Source organism: Sapajus apella, unplaced genomic scaffold, assembly GCF_009761245.1.
Source record: "Sapajus apella isolate SASKATOON/1434 unplaced genomic scaffold, GSC_monkey_1.0 scaffold5, whole genome shotgun sequence".
NCBI lineage: Eukaryota > Metazoa > Chordata > Mammalia > Primates > Cebidae > Sapajus > Sapajus apella.
Genome location: NW_022436945.1, coordinates 47,487,562 through 47,514,570, shown reverse-complemented (window position 1 = coordinate 47,514,570; position 27,009 = coordinate 47,487,562). Strand labels below are relative to the sequence as shown.

The 27,009-nt window shown below is 35.7% G+C and overlaps 1 protein-coding gene and 1 long non-coding RNA gene across 6 annotated transcripts in view; both read right to left on the bottom strand.

Moving 5' to 3' along the window:
• The window catches only part of ADGRL3 (adhesion G protein-coupled receptor L3), an 844,276-nt gene that overhangs the window by 205,986 nt on the left and 611,281 nt on the right, over window positions 1-27,009 (bottom strand). The gene's annotated exons all lie outside the window — the stretch shown is intronic.
• Window positions 497-25,240, bottom strand: LOC116545630. Its single transcript, XR_004266384.1, has 3 exons — window positions 24,062-25,240; window positions 640-646; window positions 497-507 (listed from the first exon to the last, which is right to left on the bottom strand). It is a non-coding gene; the product is annotated as an uncharacterized LOC116545630 (long non-coding RNA).

The following is a 27,009-nucleotide window of genomic DNA, read 5'->3' as shown; positions in this document are numbered from 1 at the left end:
CGAAACCTACCGAATCAAGGCTCTCTGCGAGGAACTCTGGAGCATGCCCTGTAGCAGAAGCTTTGTTTCAAGAGAGCGAACACTGATATACACCTTTGTCTTTATTTTTTTTCAGGTGAGTATAGGATTTTTATTTTGAAGGTTATCATGTCACTTGTAGTATAGTATTGTTATTTTGTTAACCTGAAAGCAGGTTAGCCCGTATTTCTCAAACTCAGACAAGCATTGGAAAAAGACAACATCATTTATTTCTTTAACATAAATAATTAGGCACTGACTAGCTTCTCTTAAAATTGGTTTTCCTGATGAGATAACCGGCTCTGTTTAGTGCTTCCATATTTAGTAAGAATAATGTCACTTTAGAACTGCATATCACAAAAATAGATCATTATCGCAGATCCATAGTCTCAGTTATTCCTCAGCATTCAATCCCAACTAAGTTGTAAATATGTTCTGATAGTGTTTTAAAACTTATTGACATTTAAATTTCTTCTATATCTTAAATAACTGCATGAGGCTACTGTTGTTTCGATCTCATGCTTTTTGACAACTTACACATTGTAAAAAGAAAAAATGGCATTGAGTCAATGTCAAGTTTGGTTCACTAAAACCTACCTAATAATTAGGAGCTTTATTAACAAATGTGCTTTTAATGAATCATTTTTCAATGTCACAGAATTACAAAAACAAAAACATTTAACACCATTATTCATGACTGGAGTATAACAAAATCAAATCTAGTCACTAATTTGCCATATTCCCACTACAGATATTTTTATTATTATTTGATTTGCAAATTACTTCAAAGATTCTAAGTAATTCACTTAGTTGCCTTTCTGCTTATCCAAATTAATATGGAAAAAAAAAAACAAAACGTCCCACAACTTCAGGTATTAAATCAAACACCTCTAATAGGGAGGTATTTACAATTTTGCTAACCATCCATCCCTTAAACAGGCTTTTCAAATGCCAGCTCTATTCCAGGTGGTACATTTACACTAAGCACTGAAAAATACACAGAAGACTGGGATGAATCCAGAAGTGTTCACAGGATAGTACATACGCATATATTTCATAAATTTAATATATGAATTAAACAATGGTATAGGCTTACTCATCACAATTCAGGATTGGTTTTGCCTTCCAAATCTCTTTTGCTGACTCTGATCTTTTAAATTTTAATGGTCTCCTAGCCATAACCTAGTCATCCTTTCTTCTCCATCAATCCAAAGAGGTGATTGCATTCATAGCCATCACTTTAGGCTTTTCTCGATATTGAATAACAGAAAACTCCCATTTCTCAGTCAGACTTCTTTCTAGATCAGGGGTCGGCAAATAAAGAACTATGGGCCAAATCTGACCCACTCTCTGTTTTTGTTCAGCCCACAAGTAGGGAATTTTTTTTCCATTTCATAATAGTTGAAAAAACAAACAAACAAAAGAAGACATATACTTCAAAATGTGACAATTATATGACATTTAAATTTTAATATTCATAAAGTTTTAATGGAACATAGCCGTGCTCATTTGTTTATATATTGTCTGAGCTACAACCCCAGAACTGAGCAGTGAGGGAGGCCTTACACAGCCTGCAAAGGCTAAAATGTTTACTATCTGGTGTTTTGTAGTAAAAGTTTGCCAAGTCCTGCTCTAGATCATTTAATTTAATGCCATTGGGCATGCTTCCTTTGCATCCTGCAGGTATTACAAATTCAATATGCAAAAACTTAATTCATTATCCTTTCCCACAAAGCAGCTTCTGTTCCTTTCAATAATGAAAGGTTATTTGTGACCTCTTCTTTACACTTAACCACCTACCAATGATCAAGTTCCCAGTGATTCTGCTTCATTAAAATTTCTCACATTTGTCCTCCTCTCTATTAATTATTACTAAACCTCAATGTAAACCTCCCAAATGGACTATTAAAACAATTGTGCTATTAGGTGGGCATGGTGGCCCTTGCCTGAAGTCCCAGCTAATCAGGAGGCTGAGGCAAGAGGATAGCTTGAGCCTGGTGAACTATGAATGCACCACTGTACTTTGGACTGGGTGACAAAGCAAGATTTTGACTCTAAAAGACAAAGAAAGAAGAAAGAAGGGAGAGAGGGAAAGAAGGAAGGAAAGAAGGAAGGAAGGAAAGAAGGAAGGAAAGAAGGAAGGAAGGAAGGAAGGAAGGAAGGAAGGAAGGAAGGAAGGAAGGAAGGAAAGAAGGAAGTTGATTCTCAGACACAGTTCCAAGTTCTAAGAAAGAAAGGAAGGAAGAAGGAAGGGAAGAAAGAAAAGGAAAGGAAGGGCAGGTCAGGACAGAGAAGTGCAGAGCAGGGAAGGGCAGGGTAGGGAAGGGGAGGGAAAAGAATGGAAAAAATAAAGAAGAGAAAGAAGGAAAGAAGGAAATAAAGAAAAAATCACAGACATAAATAGTTCTTTGAAATTTTATTTATTATTGATTTTCGTAGAGGTGGAGTCTGGCTATGTTGCCCGGGCTGGTCTCAAAGTCCTGGATTCAAGTGATCCTCCCACTTCAACCTCCCTAAGTGCCAGAATTATAGGTGTGAGCCACTGTCTATGGCCAGTTCCCTGAATTTGACAGACTGCTTCATGCCTCTGACTATACGTAAGTTTTCCCATCTCTTTCGGGATAGTGAGATATGTTTCAGTTCTGGACTCACCTGCTCTGTAAAGCCTTTTTCAACTGTCTCCTATATTCTGGGATTAATGACTCCTTTTTCAATGTTCTCAGAGAACCCCGACAAAGAGTTTACTTAATTACTCTTTTAATTATATACCCATTGCCTTCTACTGTAACATTTTCAAAATTAGGAACTAGGTTTATATCCCTACAGTCTAGAAAGTGGTAGGTATTAAATAAATGGTGATTGATAAAAAGAAAGAAATTACGCCTGTCACCATTTAGGTGAGTATTAGGCAATTATTCTTTTCTTCATTAATAGCTCACAATCCTCATGAAATTTTGAATGGTTTAAGGTGAGTTGTTAGTCTCCCTATGTTTAAGCCTGTCAACAACATGCTGATATCAAAAAGAACGTAAGTCTCATGATATTTTCAATAACCCCAGTTAATTTTTAAAAAGTGAAAAATAATCTTTATCAATATATCTGTATTCTTTATCTACAGTTAATCCATTCACTAAACAATGGATTTTAAGTCAGAATTCTTATCTGTGGAAAAGCAAGCAAACACGCACATTACATTCTTCAAAGATTTTTCTAGCTTTGATTGCTTCCAGAAAATATTCTTCAATATAAAAATGTCAACTCCATGAATCTGATATTTTGGTCTCTTAATTTTATTTCTTTTTCTGTGTAATTAACTTTTTATTTTACAGTTTAAAAAGATGATAGTTCCTAGTTTATTACACAAAACTTGCAACTACAGAGAGGTCCCCTAGAGCCAGCACCCAGTTTCTATTTTTAATATCTTACATTAACATGGCACACTCGCCTCAACTAATTAACCCGTATTAATAAGTTAAATAAACACCACAGTTTTTAAAAAGTTCATTAGCTTTTCCTCATGTCTTTTTTCTGTCCCAGAATCCCATCCCAGATACTACATTACATTCAGTTATCATATCTTCTTAGCTTCTCTGTTCCGTGACACTTTCTTACACTTAGCTTATGTTTAAGACCTTGAGCAGTGCCGGTCAGCTATTTTGCAGAAATTTAAATTTTTGTTTGTCTGATGTCATTTTCTCATGGTTATACTGAGACAGTAGGATTTTGGAAGGATGACCACACAGGTGAAGTATCATTTTGATCACATCACACTCAGGAGTAAGTACTACTAATTCGGACTATCACTAATGATGTTAAACTTCATTATTTGACAAAGACAGCATTTTCTAAGTTTTTTTTCTCAGCTGAAAACTTACTTTTTTTCCCTTTCCACACTGTATTCTTTGGTAGCAAGTTACTAAGTGCAGCCTACACTGAAGACGTAGTGATAAAGCTCCACCTCATTAGGAAGTATCTGCAAAAATTACTTGGAATTCTTTCCTACAGATTTGTCTCTTTTCCTTCATGTATTTACTTACTCCAACATTTATTTGTATCAGTAGGAACTCATGATTATTTATTTTATGTTCTAGGGGATAATCCAATATTACATTATTTAATTTGTTGCATACATTTTTCAGGTTTTTCATGGGAGGTCTTTTAGATTGACTGTTTCTATTTCACTTTGACGTATTCCTATCAAAATATTTTTGAGCACTTCCTTACTTTCTGGTGCTACAAGATGCTCCAGATTTATTTTGCATATTTCACGCTCTAGCCTTAGAATCAGCCATCTCTCCAAGGAGGCTGGCGTTGTCATCAGAGAATCCCGTTAGGAAACAAGACACAGGTGCTGGATGGTTTCTTCTATTTCCTACTTTTACTTCAATTCTGTGAGGAGGAAAGTATTGTCCCAGAAAACTCTGGATGCCCTCCAGTACAATTTCACCACTCCTTCTAAAGAATAGGAATAGAAGCATATTCACACACATATATAATTCTACCAATAAAGATGCAATAAATTCCCAGATGCTCTGGCCTACAAAAATGCAAAGATAGAGGATTTCTTAGAAAATAAACTGAACTGTATTTGCAGTTGATAACTATCATTTATCAACATCTGTAACTACTGGAAAAAATAGATATGCTTGCAATGACAAGTAACAGATCTCTTAAGTTCAGGCAATAGAAAAGAGGCTATAAATAAAAACAATTATGTTAGGGGATCATTACACCTCATGCTTCTCACATCTGGCTCTCCCTTGTTGAGCTTTACAAATGAAACCTGTCTTTTAGGACTACGACTGGGAAACCTGGAAAGTAAGACTAAATCTCAAATATTAGGACCCATATGTAAACATCGACTTCAGAAGTGCAAATCACGTAGTTAAAGAGACACAGCTTTAGAAGGTGGCTTTCAAGTAACACTCTTGTTTGGGTAAGAGACTGAGGACACAAACACAAACACGCTTCTTTAGTGTTTCTAGGGCAGAAATGTTCTTCAACACAACTCAAGTAATAATAAAACTCTGTAGCCAGAAAGTGTTTTTAAATTCCAAGTATTTTAAATTTCCAAGTATTTTCATAGCCATTATACTAAAGCTCTGCAGTCAAAAGTGAAATTAAGTAGTAAAACATAAAATAATTAGCTGATGGTATGGGAAGGGAAAATCTGAGTAATATTTCACCCTCCCTGGAAGTTAAACTGTGATATACTAAAAAACTAAAAAACATATTTATTCTTCAGCCTTGGTTCTTATCATAGGTCTCCTAAAACCCTAGAATTTCCTGAGTAGCAGGAATGTCTTTTGTTGTTCATAAGGGACCCCTTTAAACACACCTGAGTTTATGCTAATGGAGTGACCCAGGGTGGGACCCTAATGGCTTCAGGATGGGGGCTGGTCATCAGAAAGACCAAACAAAGGATTCCAAGTTAGGGAATTTCACCCAGGAGCCCTGAGTCCACACCTGGGGAGGAGGGGGAGGCTGCTGTGAGCAAAGATCATACCACTGAACTCCAGCCTGGGTGACAGAGTGAGATTGTGACTCAAAAAACAAAACAAAACAAAACAAACCACAGTCATGCAAAGAGGATAAACTATTGAAAAGAACACCTCTATAGCACCAAAGGTTCTTTTCTAGCAAGTAGCTGGTGGTAGAAAGAGCAGAGTTAAATGTAGTTTTTAAAAGTAACATGCTCTAAGCACAGCTGCATGTAAAAAATAATAAATACATAAAAGATGCTGAGTTCAGGATTCCTCTATGGACCAAAATACCTACTCAGTAATTCTACGCACTTTTAGACTTAACTCACAAAGACTTTTTCATATTTAATTTTATACATTCTAACTAAATGTACTAAGCTGACTAAACTAACTGTGGTATTTACACTCTGAAACAATTTTTTTTTTGTACTAAATAATTAGGAGCAATGGCTCACATCTGTAATCCCAAAACTTTGGGAGGCTGAGGCAGGTGGCTTGCTTGAGGTCAGGAGTGAAAGACCAGCCTGGCCAACATGGTGAAACCCCGTCTCTACTAAAAAGACAAAAATTAGCTAGGCATGGTGGCATATGCCTGTAATATCACTCAGGAGGCTGAGGCACAAGAATTGTTTGAGCCCAGGAACTGGAAGTTACAGTAAGATGAAATTGTGCCATAGCACTCCAGCCTGGGTGACACAGTGAGACCCTGTCTCAAAAATTAAAATAAATAAAATAAAATAAAATAGTTGAATGCAATAATTCTGGAATTCGTAAACAGTTTTTAATTTTACTAAATACTTTTAAATGCAACAATGTATGTCAGTGTTAACTAAGCAGAGTGTAGAAAACATTTAAAAACCTTCTCTTTTTTATCTTTTAAAAAGGAGTTCTAAAAAGTAAATGGGAACACAATAATATGGCTACCCTCAGTTTTACTATTTTCCATCCTGGAAGTTTACATCGCAACATGTAAACTTTGAGATCTAAATTTTGAATTGCTTTGGAAATACTTAGACACTACCATACATTTACTTATGGCACCTTTTTCTCTGTAAACACATGCATGACAACATAATCAGTTCCAGACAAACTGAAAACTCTGTCAATGTTTTCTCTAGGTGTGTGGCAAAACAAGTCTTTATTACTGTATGTTGACAGTGCCATTCAAGATTTTTAAAAGTCAACCCATTGCTTCTATTATATTAACCCAACAACACATAAACAGTTTCACATGGCATTGGGGAGGTTTGTTCTACATGATATCACAAAAGAAAAAATAAAAACAAAAAAACCTTTAAAATCTATTTTTAGGAAACACCATTCTACTAATTTAGTAGAATTATCTACTAGTTACTCTGCAGTAATTTTTCCCTGAAAATCACACTCAGATGCATTGAATCAAGAACTTCAATTTATTTTGGTTGTTTTTTTGAGATATGGTCTTACTCTGTTGCCCATGCTGGAGTGCAGTGTTGTGATCATGCCTCACTTGCAGCTTTGACTTCCCAGGCTCAAGCTATCCTCCAGCCTCAGCTTCTCAAGTAGCTGGGACTCTAGGGGTGTGCCACCACACCTGGCTAACTTTTAGTTTTTTTTATACAGATGAGGTATCTCATTATGCTGCCCAGGCAAGTCTCAAACTCCTGGTTCTCAAGTGATCCTCCTGCCCTGGACTCCTAAAGAGCTGGGATCACAGGTGTGAGTCACTATGCCTGGCCAAATCTCAATTTGTTATTAACATTCTAAGCATGTAACAAATGCCCTCGAAATAAATAAATCCCTTTCTGAGTTACATACTTTTGCTCACTTATTTTACTACTAATCTTCATAATTTCTCTGCCATTCAGGTATGTTTAAAAAGAAACAGATAAGAGATTAGATTATTAAAATATGTGATTAAAAACAGTAGATAAGGCCAGGCATGGTGGCTCACGCCTCTAACCCCAGCACTTTGGGAGGCTGAGGTAGATGGATCATGAGGTCAAGAGATCGAAGCATCCTGGTGAACATGGTGAAACCTCGCCTCTACTAAAAATGTGAAAATTAGTTGGGCACGGTGGCACATGCCTGTAATCCCAGCTACTTGGGAGGCTGAGGCAGGGGAATTGCTTGAACCTGGGAGGCAGAGGTTGCAGTGAGCCAAGATGACACCACTGCACTCCATCCTGGCGACAGAAACTCTGTCTCAAAAAAAAAAAAAAGTAGATAAAAAGAATAAAATTATACATGTTTAAAAATAATGGATATGGGGCAATTAATTCAAATTTCAGCTGTTGAATGATTAAAAATGAAATTTGGTTCACTTTTTTATTCCCTTTTATTATTAGGAAATGTGATTCTTAAAATTTTGATAAGGTAATGCCATTGGGGACGATGATTCCATTTGGGAACTGAATTTTCAACAGCAGTATTATTGTAAAAGTGAGTGATTTATTATTTAATTCTACTTGAAGTTATTTTTTCTCTCTTCCCTTTTGTTGATCCACAGGTGTCACTACATAAATGGTCTATTGATACAATGTTAGATTTTCATCTATATTTAAATTTCCACTTAAGTACAACCTTTATATAACATTCAAAATATTTATAGCTATTATTAAGAAGTAATAGCCCTGCCCAAATAGAGTATCTATTTTAACTTTACAATGCTGCAAAGAAAATGCTGTTTAGAAAAGATTCCAGAGAATAGTGCTTTTATGTTGTCGCTTTATGTGTCATAAACAATACCATTTTTCTGCATTGTCTTGAGGTCTTTGGCCTAAAAAAATTAGACACAGGAGCTAAAATAGATAAGGACTATTCACTTGATTACTCAGGTTAAATTTGTCATTTCACTAAGAATGGTAAGAGAAGCTAAAGTCTGATATCAGAGCTCATTCTGTTCTTTATAGGTCACTGTTAGTAGGTATTGGTAAATTGAATAATAGCATTTAAAATTAGAACAAGAAGCTCGTTATTACATATTAGGTTGGTGCAAGATTTTGCACCAATATTTAATTTCTCTAAGATTCAGCATCTATACCGTTAAGTTGGAAAAAAAAAACTAATAACATAGAACTTATATGAGGATAAAAGGAGATAATTAGCATGAGATGCCCATGGTATGTGCTCAGTAACTATTAGAAAATGTAGATTGACCATCACAATGTTCTGAGTTAAAGAACTGTTTGTGTCTAGAACTGTATTAGAGAACTATACATATTCATTAGGAGTGAAGATTCTGATATTCACAGTGGTCAAAACTGGCAAAATAATATCCCTTAGAAGACAGTCTTAATAATGCCGTAATCTCCCTGACTGTGCTATATTTTGTTATAATTCAAGTGAACATTCTTCATGTCAATATGTTTGGCAAAAGCTTTCTGTTTACATGTGATGTGTTTATACCTAAAATACCCACAGCAATGTTTACTGGAATATGAAAATATTTTAAGTTGTCCTCAAATTAGAAATAAACTAAATGTGTTTGGTTATGTTGATTGCATTTTCTCTTTGTTTGTAAGAAATAAAGTCACAGCTGGCATTTAGATATTTGAGTATAATATTTGTAAGAAAGAATTGAAAATTTAACCTAAAGATAATTAAAATCAGACACTAGAAACAGAACATACAGAACTGTTTCTAAATGTTCCATATACTGTATACATAAAATGGATTACACGCCCAAAAGTGCTACAGAGAGAAGGATGTTTAATAGACTTACAGAGGAAAAGTGAAGATATGCCTACTTGAGCTCAATGGGAGAAAGCAGATACAGTTTTAAAATCATATTCCACAAAAAATAATATACAAATATTCCTCTCTTCAAAACAATGCTGAAAACACATATTGGGATCCATCCTAATGATATAGAGCTTTAGTGCTAAGTGAGGCTGGGTAGTAAGGAAAACAGACAGTATTTACATTCTATGCCCTAAGGAAGCAATACTTCATTGGTAATGCACTGCTAAAAATCACTGGACTTAAACTGCAATTTCAGCATCTCTATGTTTGCGACTTTTACAAAGAGTAATAAGAGTCCTAATAAAAGAAAGTGACATCTTAGAAAAGACTATGATGAGAAAATAACAATTTCAAATAGAGCAAAGGATCGATAGAACTTAGACAAAGTAGAGAAAAAAGAAATCCAAACCAGTTTAAAAAGAATAATTATCTTACAAAAGTGGCTGAGACATTCCATTTGGATGCTGGTTATTGGTATCATAACTTTACTGTGTATAATTTATAACTTGCTAAAAAGTATACACTTTCTAGTCATGGGAGTTTGTTCAGTTACGAACTAACTTTAGTTTCATAAAGTACTTCTCTGAATACTGCTATAGACAGAGAGCTAAATGGGTTGGAGCTTTCTTCAATGCCTATCATGATCTAGGCACTTGTGACATCAGTAGTAAGTCTTAGAAAACCCTCAGTGTATTTTAATTAGGATATTATTGATACACAGGAGAATCTCTGGAACAGATAGTAGCCATAGGAAGCTAATTAAACCTTTAGAAAGTTTGATCATTTAATTTCTCCTTGCATGAGTCAATAATACTAAAATTATCAAGCCAGAAGTAAGAAATATCATTGTCTTATTACCAGAATTAGACAATAGACTCTCGGATACAATTTAAAATACAGGGAGATATGGGTTGAATTATGTCCCTCAGAAAGATACATCGAACTCCTAACCCCTGGTATCTGTGAATGTAACCCTATTTGGAAACAGGGTGTTTGCATATGTAATTAAGTTAAGATGAGGTCATACTGGTGTGGGGTGGGCCCTTAATCTATTGTGACTAGTTTCCTTATAAGAAAAGAAGGGACACAGAGACAGAAACACAGAGGAAAGAGGGATGTGCAAAGACAGTGACAACTGGAGTTATGTTGTCACAAGCAAGGAAGTCCTGGGGCTACGAGATACTGGAAGAGGTAAAGAAGGATTCTGCCTTAGAGGCTTCAGAGAGAACATAGCCCAACCAATGCTGTGGTTTTGGACCTTCAGCCTTCAGTTCTGGGAAAGGATAAATTCGTAATGATGTGTTAGAGCAGCCCTGGAAACTAATGCACATGGCTTCAGAATTAGAACTACAGGTATTATATTTACAAACCAAAATTGAAACCTGTTCATATGATACAATTTTTGATACATGATTTTAGAAGTCTGCTCCTCTAACATATATATATACATATAATATAAAATACACTAATGTATATTTTGTATACTATAATTTCATTATATACATGTACTATAAGTTCAAGTATATTTAATGTACTATAATTTCTCATTTGGGACTTAACAACAGGTTTCTATGATAAAAGTTTCATAATTTTTTGCAGAAAATTATATCTAATTTCATGTGGTACACACACCCTGCCCCTTAAGTTTGCAGACATTTTCAAAAATGGCACTATAGATTTGGTGAGGTTTTAGGAAAGCCTTCCTCCCCACTACACTGCTGCTTGATCTATAACTTGGTATAATATTTCTTTTGCAGGGCAACTGTCAGTGAACTTATTCAAGTTAGCACTTTGCTTATCCTTTACTTTGGAAATTTCATACCTAGGAATTCAGTCTTAAGGATACAATCATGAATATGTACAAAAAATATAATCACATGATTTATAAAGAATACTTGCTGTAGTGCTATTAATATGAACTAATTAGAATTGTCCAAAATATACCATAACATGAATAGTTGAATATGTTATTTAATACCCACATATACTTTGGATATTTGTCCCCACCCAAATCTGATGTTGCATTGTAAGCCCCAGTGCTGGGCCCAGTGGGGAGGTGTTTGAATCCTGGGGACAGATCTCTCAGGGCTTGGTGCTGTCTTTGTGATAGTGAGTTCTTATGAGGTCTGGTCACTTAAAAGCATGTGGCACCACTCCTTCTCCCTCTCTCTTTGTCACTCTCTCACTCCTGCTTTCGCCATGTGACATGCCTGCTTCCCCTTCACCTTCCACCATGATTGTAAGCTTCCTGAGGCCTCCCTAGAAGCCAAGCAGATGCCAGCACCATGTTTCCTGTTAAGCCTGCAGAATTGTGAGCCATTAAACCTCTTTTCTTTATAAATTACCCAGTCTCAGGTATTTCTTTATAGCAAGGAAAGAACAGCCTAACATACCATACAAATTAAATAGTACATGAACATTAATGACATTATAGAAAAATATTTATGTGGGAAGCTTTTTAATGGCCTGTTTTGAAATTAATAAAAAAGTCTGCAAAACAGAATGCACAGTAGGATTACCTGTATAAACATTAACAGAAGGCTACATGTCTATAAATGCAGATGATAATATTGATAACCTGTGGGAAGTAGGCAATTGAAAATTTTTAAATTTTATTCACCTTTTTTAGTATCTTCTACGTGAATATGTGTAACTTTTTAATAAAAAGTACTTTATGTAGGTATTTTTTTTTTTTTTTTTTTTAAGATAGGGTCTCACTCTGTTGCCTAGGCTAGAGTGCGGTAATGCCATCATAGTTCACTATAGCCTCAAACTTCTGGGCTCAAGAGATCCTCTTGCCTCAGCCTCCCAAGTAGCCAGGACTACAAGTGTGTACTGCCATACTCCCCTAATTTTTTAAAAACTTTTGTAGAGATGGGGCTCTCACTATGTTGTCCAGGCTGTTATTGAGTTCCTGGGCTCAAGAGATCCTCCCATGGTTGTCTCCTGGAATGCTAGAATTAGAGCCATCAGCCACCATACCTGGCCAAGAAAGGATTTTAATTTGCTTAAATACAAACATTTGCAATGAACAAATGAAGGAATTGCTGATAACAGAATGCCATTCCAATAAATGCACTAAGACTCTACTAAATGCTATGCATTAATAGGAATGGTCATAGTAAGCAAATGCTAGCAGGAATTGGTTTACATCAAATAATGTAAACATCTACATTGTCACAGTTTTAAGTGTATCAATATATTCCTATTCTTTTCTGATTTTTCCCAAATGGCCATATCTCCCACTAAAGCTATTGATTTCTGCCATTAAGGGTTAATAATACCATTGAGCAAATTCTGGGCCATTAAATAAAACACAGTAGAGAACTATAATTTTTAATAAAAGAGAGGAAGCCTGGGTGGAGTGGCTTACACCTATAATCCCAGCACTCTGGAAGGCCCAGAGGGGAGGGCAAATCGAGCCCAGGACTTCAAGACCAGCCTGGGCAACATGGTGAGACTGGTGTCTCTGCAAAAAAAAAAAAAAAAAGAAAAAAAGAAAATTAAACTTAGGTAGGTATGGTGGCATGCTCCTGTAGTCCTAGCTACTCAAGGGGCTGAGGTGGGAAGATGTCTTGAGCCCTGGAGTTTGAGGATGCAGTGAGCCATGATCATGCCACAGTACTCCCAGCCCAGGTGACAGAGCAAGATCCTGTCTCAAAAAATAAAAATTATAAAAAAAATTAATTAATAAAAAAAAGATAAAAACAACAACTAAATAAAAAGATAAAGATAGAAAAAATGTTTTGGGAAGTCTGAGCAGCTTCTTCATGTTTCTCTAATATTTTGGACAATATAAAAGATTGTCCAAAAAAGAAAAGGTCAGGTGGCATTCCAAGACATTCTGTGCATCAAAGAAAATTAAAATGCAAACAGATTGTAAAAAAAAATTGCAATAAAGATTATCAGACAGATTAGAAATGCATTTCATGACTACACCTAGCCATATAAGATTCTAAAAATTAATATAAACAGGAAAGCTGGCTTACTTTAAGAGAAAGTCCTTCCATCTTTCCCACTATCTCCTCCATTTTTTTTTTTTCTTAATATTAAATGGGTAGATACTAGAGACCCACTGGTCATGTAGGAGCTAATGGTTCTGCTGATTTTAATTGACATGTGCAGAATAACTGTGCGGTGTATAGCTCAGTGGAAAAGAGATGTAAATGCACAGTAACAGAAGGGAGTGACGGAGCTGATCAAAGAAGGGAGGGAAGCAGTGCAAAAGCAGTGAAAGTAGCTTGAGTCTGTTGGAAGAAGAAAAAGACAAGATGAAAAGAGTCTGCATTAAGGCAAGACAGTTGCAATGAATATAAGACGTTATCGGCAAGGATCTTTCAAGCAGTGGTGTTCAAACTACAAAACAATAAGTTTATTGTGATTATTCGTTTTAGCCCGACTTTTCCCACTTTTTCTGAGGAATAAAGTAAATATATAGACATTTTAATTATTTTTTTTTTCTGAAACCCCTTTTTGACTGCTATTTTTGTTATGCTGTTAGTAGCTGCTATATTCTGGAAAGACCAGTATAGAAAGAAAAAACAAATAAGAAGCAGAGATAAAACAGAAAACACAAAATAAATAATTTCCAAAATTTGTATGCCTTTTTGAGAGGGCAAGGCCCTTGTAAATGTGATGTTGATAAAGTCTACTAGTGATTTTATTTTTGAGACAGTGTCTTGCTCTGTCACCCAGGCTGGAGTACAATGGCACTATCTCAGCTCACTATTGCAGCCTCAATTTCGCAGGCTCAAGTGATACTCCCACCTGAGCCTCCTGAGTAGCTGGAACTACAGGCACACACAACCCACCGTGCCACCATGCCTGGCTAAGTTTTTTTTTGTTTTGTTTTGTTTGTTTGTTTTTTTGTAGAGATGGGAGGTCTTGCTTTGACTTGTCTCTTAACTCCTGGGCTCAAGCGATCCTCCTGTCTTGGCTTCCCAAAGTGCTAGATTTACAGGCGTGAAACACCATGCCTGATCTACCAGTGAAATCTTTACTGGGTTTTAGGCAGATTATAATAGGATTAGGTCTGGTAGCGACAGAAAATCCAAAATAACAATGACTTCTTAAAGGATCATTTTTTTTCTCTCTCAAGGAAAAAACAGGTTTCCTGAGCTGGTACAAAGACATCTTTTTATCATGCTCCTTGTTTTGCCTTCATAGAGTCTACTCTGTGATCCACAGTGGCTTCTCTTGCATGTTGTACCAGCCCATAGGAAGGACAGGAAAGGGAAAGAGAATGAGACTTTCATTCAATAACACTTCCTGAAAGTTGCACACACCACCATTATTTATAATACTATCGGGCAAGACACACCTAGCTTCTAGGAAAAGTTGGAAAACATCTTTATTCTCAGAAGTTAAGTGTCCAGATAAAAACAGGAGGTTTTAACACTGCAGAAGAAAGGGAAAGTATGTTGGTGGACATTATCTGTCTCTCCCACATTGGTTTCTGCATATCTATAAGCTTATATCTATAAACTTAGAAATGACATCAACATTACCCAATTTCTGAGAGTGAAGGAAACTAAACAAGTTTTACAGTATGAAAAGTGAATCAGTCTCTCTCTCTCTGTCTCTCTTCTATCATACCTTTCCAACACAGATCCACATTTTCAAAGGCTTAATCCCTGGTGCTCTTTACCCTCTTTTTTTTTTCAGTTGAATCTCTCAATACCCAGTGTAGAGGCGGTAATGATTGCAGAAATTATAAGTCGTTCTTTTTCTTTTCTTACATGTGTTTCCTCATAGCATACTACTGAAAGCAATTTCTAACAGCCCTTAAAGAACCAGTGCTGAAACACCTGTTTCCAATTTCCAATATATAAACTATCATCTTCAGTGTAGACTATATGCATTCATGACTAGAAGGCTTCATTGACCTAATCTTTTCAATGAAATTATACTAAAATTATCAACCACTGAAAACAGCAAATGATGCAGCTTCTTACAAAACACAAACTGCTTTCAGGCGAATTTACCCTCTAGCGTTAGGACTGCCACAAACCTGATGGACTTTATTCATCTGGAATCAATACATTAATGAGATTCTGATTTTCTCAGTGATACAGTTGATTCTTTTTTTTAAAAGAAAAACATCTGAGAAGACGGTGTTTCAGCCAGATGTTTTTCTTCCAGGAGAAAATAATTCACAGTCCACAGCTATCTTTGCGTTTATACCCCAATGCAGAAGAAAACCAAGCTCACTGGCCCTTCCATCAGCCAGCTACCCAGATCTAAACTAAGAATGCACCAAAGCAGAATGAGGAAGAATTAGTGCTTTTAGATAAATCCCTTTAATTACTCCAAAACAATTAAATATCTTGTAGAATAAAAAATTTATTAGTCAGAAGAATGTAAACTTGATCATATACTTATGTATATAGAAAAATCTACCAGAAACAAAAATGAGAGAAAACAGAAGGAGTGTAAGGAGCATAAGGAAAAATTCACCCACCCAAAGTATGATTTTCTTAGCCACCTGCAAATATTTACCGAAGTTCTCTCGTGTGAATAATATTTTAACCTTATTTTCACTTTTCTCTCTAATTTATTGCTTTTGGTATTAAAATGTTTAACCTTATAGAATTTATTCACTAGTGCCATTTTAACATCTCTGTGTTATGAAATTCTGTTGTACATTTAAAAAAAGCAGATTTAAATTAGGCTTTGAGAGTTTGCCATTTCATATAATTTTCCCTTAGGAGACTCAGCTAATTAAACAAATGATTGCAAAATACCCATGGTGTCAACCCTGCTGGCTCTTACTAAGGACAACTAAAGCCAAATTTCAGTCATTTATCTCCATCCATGCTGGCCTTTTCTCATGCCTTCATCCTACCCCCAGGACAAGTATGTACTATAATAACAATGTGTGCACACATCAGAGTAAAGCCAATGCAGCAAGGAACTTGAAGCTTTCAAGAAAACACCAGACATGTTCAAATAATTTCAATATTTGTATGGGCATTCGGCAGTGGGAATTACTTTTTCTTATGATAAGTAATTTATTTTTCTTTATCCAATAACAAAAAAAAAATCTATTCTATAATTTTGAAATTATCACATGGGTTAAATGATCTCCCAGGTGTGTGCTCCTTCTTTGCCTTAGAAAGAATTTGTCCTCTGGTATGAAGTATTCTTCAAAACAAAACTTTTTACCTTCTTTAACCCCTTTTTCTCATCTTCCAGTTTCAAAATCTCTATCAATTATGTGGTGCTGACATAAATTTTGGGTCAGTTACAGTGAGTGGCTGATGAAATGGTGTGGAGAAAAGAAAAATTCAAGGAAGAGCCTCCTCCAGGGTATAAGCTACTGTAATTTTGACTTGAACATCAACTGAGACTATTTATAAGGCCTAGGAATATATATGCAAATTTAAGAAATGACCTAATTTATATGCAAATACGTATGTGAGCCTCCAGCTTATTGGAATAACCTGGTAGAGATCAACAATTTTTCAGTTATTCTTAAGGATTTTCATTCCTTGGATTTTTAAATGTTTAAGGTTTCGACTAGGATATTCATTGTTGCTTTTATTTTTGCAAAATATTAAAGAGAAAAGAGGATAGATTAGGGATGGCAGGAGATGAAGAAAGAAAAGGGAAGGGGGTGAGCTAATAGCTTGCCTTATATGGGAATTTAGAGTCTGTGACTTTAAAAACCTATCCAATGTAAAAGTTTAGTTTACAATGATAAAATACACCTAGCATCTAGTTATTACTCCCCCTTGCGATTAGAGAAAGTTTGAGAAGAAGGCCCTATTTGATTTGGAATAGAGAAAAAGAAGTGAGGAAGGAATAAAGCAATTCTAAAAGATAAAATCTAAGCCAAATCCAAGCAAACAAAAAACCAATTTCCTCTCCTTCCACCAAAGAAGGAAACTTTCCCCCAGTAACATGTTTTGATACATCATTCAGAAGCAGCATCAATTATTTTAAACCTTTCTCTCTTCCCAGTTTAGGTGCAAACTCATGAACATAGGCAATTTATTCCTGCTTCTCAAATTATCTGATTTACCCTTTTAGGGTAAAATTCTCATCTCAGGAGAGAATATCAAGGAAACTAAACTTGCAAACAAATACATGTATTATAACCTCCTAATGGCCCTAGTACATTTACTAGTAAAATTGACACAGAAAAAGAAAAAAAAGTAAAATTGATACTAAAAAAGAAAAGTAGAGAAGTCTAGTAGTGTTTCCCCAGTGGAAGGTAATAAAAGGAGATGCTCTCAGGCTTAGACTCAAAAAAGTGTATATTCAAAATGAGTTATTACCAGGTACAAAGCAACAGTTTCCCTTTCCTTATATGTGAATAGATTTTAATATCATGACATGTGTTTGTGAAAGTTAAATGAGACAAACCAGCCAGGCACCGTGGCTAATGCCTGTAATCCCAGCACTTTTGGGGGCTGAGGCGGGTGGATCACTTGAGGTCAGGAGTTTGAGGCTACCTTGTCCAACATGGCAAAACAATGTCTCTACAAAAAAATATAAAAATTAGTAGGGCATGGTGTGTCAGGTGCTTGTAATTCCAGCTACATGGGAGACAGACACAGGAGAATAGCTCGAACTCAGGAGACAGAGGTTGCAGTGAGCTGAGATTGAGCCACTGTGGGTAGGATCCTGGTATAGAGCAATACTCTGTCTCAAATAAAAATAAATAAATAAACGAGATAAACTAGTTGATGGTTAATTCCTTTAAAAAAGATAATGTTATCCTATGTACATCATTCATGACATAAGAACTTGGATTTGCTTTTATTTAATGTCTTTTTTTTTTTTTTTTTTTAGATGGGAGTTGTGCTCTGTTGCCCAGGCTGGAGTGCAGCAGACTAATCATGGTTCACTGCAGCCTCAAACTCCTAGGCTCAAATGATCCTCTCACCTCAGTCCCACGAGTGGTTGGTATTGTAGTCATGCACCACCGTGTCCAGCTAATTAAAAAAAAAGGTTTTTTGGGGACCAAGCATGGTGGCTCATGCCTGTAATTCAAGCACTTTGGGAGGCCGAGGCAGGCAGATCATGAGGTCAAGAGATCGAGGCTACCCTGGCTAACACGGTGAAACCCCGTTTCTACTAAAAATGTGAAAAACTAGCTGGGCATGGCAGCAGATGCCTGTAGTACCAGCTCCTCAGGAGGCTGAGGCAGGAGAATTGCTTGAACCCAGGAGATGGAGGTTGCAGTGAGCCGCGATCATGCCACTGTACTTCAGCTTGGGCTGCAGAGTGAAGCTCCATCTCAAAAAAAAAAAAAGAAATTTTTTTTTTCAAAGGGGCAGAGACAAGATCCCACTATGTCTTGACCTCCTAGCTTCAAGTAATCCACCCACCCTGACCTCCCAAAGCGTTGGGATTACGGGCGTGAGCCATGGCAGCTGGCCTTGTTTTATCTCTAAAACCTAAGCAACATCAACCAACCAATTAAAAACAAACAAACAAAGAAACAAACAAACAAACACCTGACAAACTATACCCATTATAAAGGAAAAAAAAAAGCTTCCGTAAGTATACTTCTTTTTCTCTTAGTTTAAGAATCACATGGCCAGGTACAGTGGCTCATTCCTGTAATTCCAGCACTTTGTGGGGATGAAACGAGAGGATTTCTTGAGCACAAAAGTTTGAGACCAGCACAGGTAACTAGTGAGACCTCTGTTTCCACAAAAAATAAATAAATTAGCTGGGCATGGTGCTGCATGCCTGTGGTACTAGTTGCTCAGTAGGCTGAGGTGGGAGGATACCCTGAGCTCAGGAGGTGGAGGCTGCAGTGAGCCGTTGAGGGGCTGTGTTAAAGAAACTTCTCTTCCTGGGTCCAGAAGGGGCTGGTTTCAAATGCTGGAATTTCCCAGCTCTCTGCCTCAGGCAGCTGGGGCTCTTTCAGCACCTCCTCCATGCAGACCAGGTAAACTTCTTTGTCTGATCTTCCTACAGGCACAAGAAAGCCAGGTAGGCCTCTTTTGTCCCAAATTCCCATCTAAAGCTCTGGGAGGAAGGGGCTCTGTAACTCAGGGTTGTAAAACAAGTAGCCAATCTGGTATCCAAGTCAAAGATCAATCAATCCAGAGGAAGTTTAAAAGAACTCATCTTATTGGACGAGAACATGAATGGGGCAGGAATAACTCAAGGGTTAAAACTTAAGCTGCTCCTACCTGAATAGATTTACCTCTCTGGGTCCCCTCCCACAGCAGCGTGTGAGCTAAAAAATTGCTCTTCCACAAAACTCTTTGGGTCCACAATTTTATTAAGGCGGTAAACTCACCAGGCCTCCAGGGCCCCTTTCCCCATTATTTGGGGTTAGAGAGGCCAAGAAACTACTAGCTGGGTACTACCCCGGTTAACACCCTGATGATGTCACTACACTCCAGCCTGGGTGACAGAGCAAGACCCCATCTCAAAAAAACAAAACAAAACGAAAATCACAATCTAACTACAAACTTTGTAGTTATGTAAAAACAGAGGATACCACAGATAGCAATACGTATTTAAAACTACCACATAAGTTGTATTAGTTTTAAATACTCCAGTACACACTCCCTTTCTGCCTTCCCCATTTCCTTGCCCCACTCAACCCACCAAGTTTCCTTAAAAACAACAACAACAACAACAAACTCTCTCTGTCAACGGGACTCTTTATATTAGGTGATTTTGAAGATCACTTTTGTGTTATTCTCACTGGCATTCAACTTAGATTTCTTTAAAGATCATTCCCATTTGCTCTAGGCACTTACACAAACAAAAGAATGTAAGTTAAGTTACAGGCCTTTCATATTTTATTAAATTAAACCAACCCTCTTCCCTCCCCTACAATAAAAAATAACAAAGAGAAGAAATTGAATGAAACAATATCTTCATGCCTTTACTTATAAAGTCATAGACCATTTTTACTTTCAGCCAGAGAAATTATGATTTTTCTTATGATAAAATTTAATTCATTAATTTAATACAATAGAGTTGGTTATTCTTCAATTTTTCTACTCCAGGATGTTAGGCATTTGTGTTCCTGTATTAGATATCTACAGCTTTATTAAGCCAAAGTAACTCAATCATACGTGTTCAAATGTAGTTTTAATTTACCTCATAGGAACAAAATTTGAAGTTCTAACAAGTAAAAGAAGGATCTTGAGTTTACCTGCTTGACAAGCTTACAACCTTAAACAGAATCCTAAATAAGACAAATGCTTAACTGCTGTGAGAAATTCTATAAACATTTCCTGTTTATTTCTATTTTGTTTTTTATAGAGCTAGGTTAATATTGTGCCCAGTAATTTTAAACCACTGTAAACACCCTCTTAAAATAGCCGTGTTTTTGAGAAACTGTTTACAGTCTTCTTGATTTAAATTTGATTTTTATCTTTATATGTAATGAAATGGTCAAAGTGGTTTATAAACATTTCTTTCCCTCTCCTTTTGTGATAGAATCCAGCAAGTATAATTATTACTAAATATCATCATGATGTTGCATTTATTTAGCGACAGCTTGGGATCCGGGGGAAGGTGATTCATGGTAAACAGAGTTTCATAAGGAAAAAAAAAAAAAAAGAAAAAAGAAGGAAAAAACTTTATTTTCTCTCTCTCTCTTTTTATTTGCTCCCTCCCCCAAACAAACTTTCTCAACAACAACAAAAATATGCCATTCCAGAGCTTATTCCTCAACTGTATGAAGTACATCATGACAATGGAACTCTTTTTTAAGAGCTTCATCCATTGAATTCTCACTTCATTTAAGTTTAAAATGATAATGCAATGCCTGCTCTTCACCATGTCCCTGAGAAATAAGGAGTTTACTGACAATAGTGTGTAACTGTTTCTTCCTAGAAGACTAGCATGACTATTGTTTTTAAGTTGTTACATAAGAAATGATAGTGAGGGGCCCCTAAGAACTTCATAGTTGGCATAAAGATTATTTTAAGCTCAAAACCTTTGAGAATCTGTAGATGCAGACAGAAGCCTTCCCAGAACTTCCCTAAAAACAGAACTTCTAAAAATATGAGGCTGCCATAAATTCTGAATTCAGGATGGGACTACTCCTAGTGGGGAGAAGGAGAACACATCTACTATGAGTCCCCTTTGGAAAATTTTAATGCCTTACAAAGACAATCATACCTGTATAGATGAACATTATCACAAACTTTTCTATCTTCCCATTTGTTCTCCTAAAAAACCCATTTGTTTTTCCCAAAGAAACCATAGAAGCCTTTCTTCCCTCTCCCTTTCCCCAACTAAGTTAGATATATAAGCACCACATTTTAATTGCCTTTGTGATGGTAGTCATAAGTTACTCACCACTGAGTCTTTACATGTGCATTGCATTTGTAAATAAGATTTTTCTCCTGTTAGTCTGTCTTTTGTCAGTTTAATTTGCAGTCCCCTTAGAATAAAACCTAAGTGGGTAGAGGAAAAAGTTTTTCCTCCCTGGCACAGTATTTTTTACTTTTATCATATCTTTTACCAACTATAAAAAGTGTGGTTACTGTTTAGAATCTTTTCCAAAGTCTGACTCTAGCACTTAATAGCTGGATGAACTGCTTCATCTCTCTAAGACTCAGCCTTTTATTTCCATATGAGGATAAAAATATTTGTCTTGCTAAATTTTCAAAAGAATTTGAAATATCCGATTTGAAACACCAATGTACCAGGTTTAGAATTGCCATTCAGTCAGTGGTGACCTTTCGTATTCTTATTTGCTACTGAGGTTTCTAATAATATTTCCTAAGTCTTTGATTTTGATTTTTCTTCTATTATTCAGTATTACTGCCACACTTACAGCTGCGTAGAAGCTGAGTAAAAGTCATATTTTAAATTACATGTTTATAAAGTCAAAGTTTATACATGACAGAATAAATGGAAACCACTTATCATTTTTTTTCCTAATCAAGAACATATAGAAAGTTCCACAGAAGTAAATTTGTTTCATGATAAATACAGTCATTTTAAAATGAAATGTTAATAGTTATTATAAGTATTCACGAATAACATTGTTATTCAAGGAAAAATATTAGCATAAGGAAGACATTTGGGTTTTACATGTCTCTTGATTTGAAATTATGAGTGCTTTAGATTCATATAGTTTTAGAAATGCATAATGCCCTAATATCACACATTCAACTTTCATGAGTAAAACTGAAAAAGGGACTATTTAAAGTCTCCTATCAACCATGTAACATTATCTACACTAAATCACAGAAAACAAATATCTAGTGGCTATCATAAAGGAAACACTATACTTAAATTGTTTCCACTTGAATTCTAAGACTTTATGACTCCAAGGTCTCAATAATTTTTGTTCCAAATACTATTCCACAGTATAGACAATAACACATTTACATTAAGAGAAACCTAATTACAGAGTGTTCTCAGAAATCATAGAATGTTACAGATTTAATATAATGAATAATTTTTCTAGTTTAGAAATTTTAAAGAGATTAATCTTTGTGAAATGCAAGAAAGGACTAAGGGGAAAAAGTGTGAACTCTCAAAAATGTGTCATTATTTTTAGATTAGATATTCTTCAGTGGTCACAAGGTTAAGCTTTTAAGGACACAAAATAATACCAGATAAATTTCTCTGTCTTATGTCCTTAAGGGCTTAGCTTTGCGACCATGTTTGGGATATTTTCTCTTGGCTTCTACCATCTGGAGGACAGGAATTTTGAGCTTCATGTCAGTTACCCCTAAAAATTATCTTGAACAAGTAAAAGTCTTTGCAAGCTCAAAATTGGCTTCTCAAGGCTCCTGGGAAAAGTATTAGAAACTGCCCAATTCTGTGTAGCTCAGTAGTTAAGCCTTTATCTTTTGACATTGGTGGCATAGGTTTAATTCTTGGCTTCTGGAAAGGTTTGTTTCTGGTCTGTTATTTGTATAACTTTGCCATTTACTGAGGTTTAGTCCCCTGCTATGGAGAGCTCCTGATTTCCTGTCCTGAATTTTCCTTTCTCCAAACTACCCTTGGGGAGATCCCAAATCTTGTAAAAAAAGAAATTCCTTACCATTTCTTTGAAGCACCTGAGACGTTACCTTTGGTAAAGTTCAAAAGCCAGAAATATTTGCTATTTGATACGGCTAAAGTCAGGTAATAAAAGATCCAAAGGAATTTTTTTTTTTCTTTAAAGAGCTCTATGGTTAAATGTCAGCTTAATTAAAATTGGATAAACAAGCTACAGGTATATTTAAAGGCCTTTATGTTTTTCTCTTTTTGGATTATCTTTCCCTGGAAAAAGTTTTTTTTCTTCTCAGTCAGCTGAATTATTTTTCTCCTTTTTTTTTTTTTTTTTTTTGTCTTGCCACTCACTCTTAATGCACTAATGAAAGACCCCAGGATAACTTTTGGTAGCCTGGGACTCCTTGGGAAAAACAGGAGGAGCCACAGAACGCATTTTGGAAAAAAATCTTTGTTTTCCTCATGAAATCCCAGGAATTAAAAATAGATAGATCTCTCCCAATATCTAAGGCTCTGTTCTGTTTTGCATTGAGTTATCTGACAGTTTTAAGTTTTGGGCATATCAAAAATTACTTTGCATCATGGGAAAGCTTTCAGCCTTGGTGTATAATAACTAAGTAAAAAACATATACTTTAAGAACTGGCTAACGTCGGTTATGAAGAGATATTTAGCTCTTTGTATGCTTGGATCAGAAAACTGTGCTCTTAGCCACCTTGAAAATATGGAAACATCTGCAACCCTCACTGAGAAATGAGACTCCCATGGGGATGGGCTGATTACAAAATGGGCTGATTGGCTTTGTGTTGCCTTAGAATGAAATGCATGGTAGAAGCACTGCACTGTTTTCTCCCACGGTATTTCCCCCCTTTTGAGGATCCAGGATCCAGTATAAAATGACAACCTTAATTTTGGGGAACTGTCTTTGCCTTCCAGCTGTGACTGATTATTAGATCCTAGAAACTGCATGTTTTCCTGGCCCTGTTCCTCAAAGGGCTCCCACACTGAAGCCAGTAATCCAATTAAGAAACTAGCAAACAAAAAATCTTACAACTTCTGGATCTTCTGTCTGTCTGTGAATTTGTATGTGTTGTGAATGTGATTTTTATATAAAAAGAGCTCTGAATAATTGGATTAGAAAAATAAGCACTTAAATATTTTGTTAGAAAAAACAGCAACTTTAATGCCTTTTGTTCACATGACTTTAGTATTTTTCTGGAAATAAAGACAGTTTTAAAAATTACTGGTATATTTAAAATGTCTTCAAAATTTAGACATTTGGTCTAAATTAAGATCAGGTATCAGATTTGCTAAATGTTATAAGGTCATAAACTTTTTTTTTTTTTTTGACTTTGAAATTATTCAATTTATCTACTTTAGAGCATTAAATTATAGATAAAGCCTAGGGACATATGGAGAGCCTTGCCCCCAGCTATGCTGAAGAGAGTCAAACATTATTTACACTTCTGTCTGATGTCCTAGGTTCCACACCTAGTACATAATTAACATCACTTACTTATCAGATTTTCACCAAAAATGAAAGTTACTATGAGTTAACACTGTAACATGGAATTGAGACTACTGGAGAAAGAGTTTTACATACATGGTTGTGTAAGGAATGTAGAATGTGTTTTTGGTAAAAGATTATATGAAGGCATAGGACTATGGCTTTTGTTAAAAGGAGTATAATTTTGTCTACTTCAGAGGAATTTAAAGATTGTCTTAACCTAAAATAGTAACGGGAAAAAACAAGGTTTAAGCAAGGTGAAAGGGGTTTGTGAAGGGTTGGTCTTGTAAAGAACGTTCTGTGCGTATTATCAAGTTGTCTAAGATTTGAAAAGGATTATATATATTTTTTTCTCAGGTTGAACATTAAAATGAAAGCACACTAACACAGGGCCAGAATTTGGGCCCATATGGCCAAATAATAGGGTTTTCTTAGAAAACTGATCTGCTGTTTAACAGAAAACTGTAAAGGGTTCTAAAGGTTTTTGAAAATCTTACCTTGGCTAGGCGAAGTGGCTCATGCCTGTAATCCCTGCATTTTGGGAGGCCAAGGCAGGCAGATCATTTGAGGTCAGGAGTTCAAGACTAGCCTGGCCAATATGGCAAAACCCCGTCTCTACTGTAAATACAAAAATTAGCCAGGCATGGTGACGTGTGCCTGAAATCCCAACTACTCTGGAAGCTGAGGCAGGAGAATTGCTTGAACCTGGGAGGCAGAGGCTGCAGTGAGCTGAGATTGTGCCACTGCATTCCAGCCTGGGTGACAGAGCAAGTCACTGCCTCATTTAAAAAAAAAAAAAAATCTAAAATCTTATCTTTTGGTAAAACAAATTAAAACTGGATAGTTTTTCATATAATTTTTATAAAATTTTATTAAAAAACTAGCCATGGCATTAAAGATGCACTAAGGCAAACATGAAATCTGTTTTTCTCTTTTGAATAAGATTCTTATGTGATATTAAAAGATAATGAAAGATTTTTGTTTGCTATTTGTTTGCTTTGATATTTATTAAAGACGGTGAATGGGAAAAAAGAGGAGAAGAGAGAAGAGACAGAATCAGTTGGCCTCATGCTATCTTCATGGCATTTTGTTGTTTAAAAGGCTAAGTCTCTTCTGTCAGAGTAAAGGGTTTTCTTTTTTAAAATTTTGGCCAAATGAATGACTTATGGTGACCTGAGATTCTATTTTGTGATAGTCAGTGTTTTAAGCATTTGATATTTGACAAACTTTCCAAAATAAAATTATAAATTTTGTTTGTTTCTAACCTAATCTTTTATATATTGGGTCCTCTAAAGTCCAAAAATTACATGAAGATTATTTGATATAAAAAATTAAACAGGAAGCATTGCCAAATATGAAATGGTGTTTGGCTTTCTTTGGGCTATATTTGTATACATGTTATTAGTATATGTTCCAAAATTATCAGACACTTCTATAATTCTGATATGACTTAGTGTGTTATTAATATTTATAATTGTTATGTAAAATTGTTATATATCACACAAGTAACTAAAATTCCTAATTAATTGTGGCTTTAATAATGGCTGTCCTAATACATTCTGTCATCCACTGACAATGACTGTCTTGTTTGATCCTCTTCAAAAGGTGGTTTACAATCAGATATAGAACTTTGACAGGTGCTCTTGAATGCAGGTTACCAATGATTTTTGAGATTATAATATTAGAATAAAGGGGACAACCTTTCTGGACTCTCTTGGAGAGCTGAAGTGTTCAAAAATATCAAGCGGAACAGGAGTTAATTGAATGGACTAAACTAATAGAAAACTGAAGTAATTTTTTAATTAACTTTTTTGCTTAAAATGTTGCTGATTCTTTTTCTTTTCCAGAGCCAAGAAAACTTGTTTCTTTTGAGCTATTTACAGCTTTTAAATATTGAGTAAAATATACTCCTGTGAACAAAATTTGGATTATATTTGTTTTACTCTACCTGATTTCTCCAGAATTTGGAAGCTATTTGTGAGTATTCTCAAGTTACGGCAGTGTAATTATTTGCATAAGTGCAATAAGAACCTGTTTTCTTTTGTAACAGGACACAATTGGAGAGACTGGTTGTTTACTAAGGCTTTGACTGGAATGGCATAATTTCTTTAAAGCATCAAAGTTGACTTACAGAGTCAATAAAAGCCCCTTGGGAAACCCAGTCTCAGACCTTGCCTACGTGATCCCTGTAAAAGTTTCCTGACTTGTGGTAAGTAAAAAACATCACTTTCTATCAGACCCAGGAGCCCTAAGTTGTCTTTGGACCTCGAGAGGAGAGGAATTTACCTACCTAATAGATATTAGTGGGCACAAACCAATAACTGAGCTTGGTTTTGAAAAGT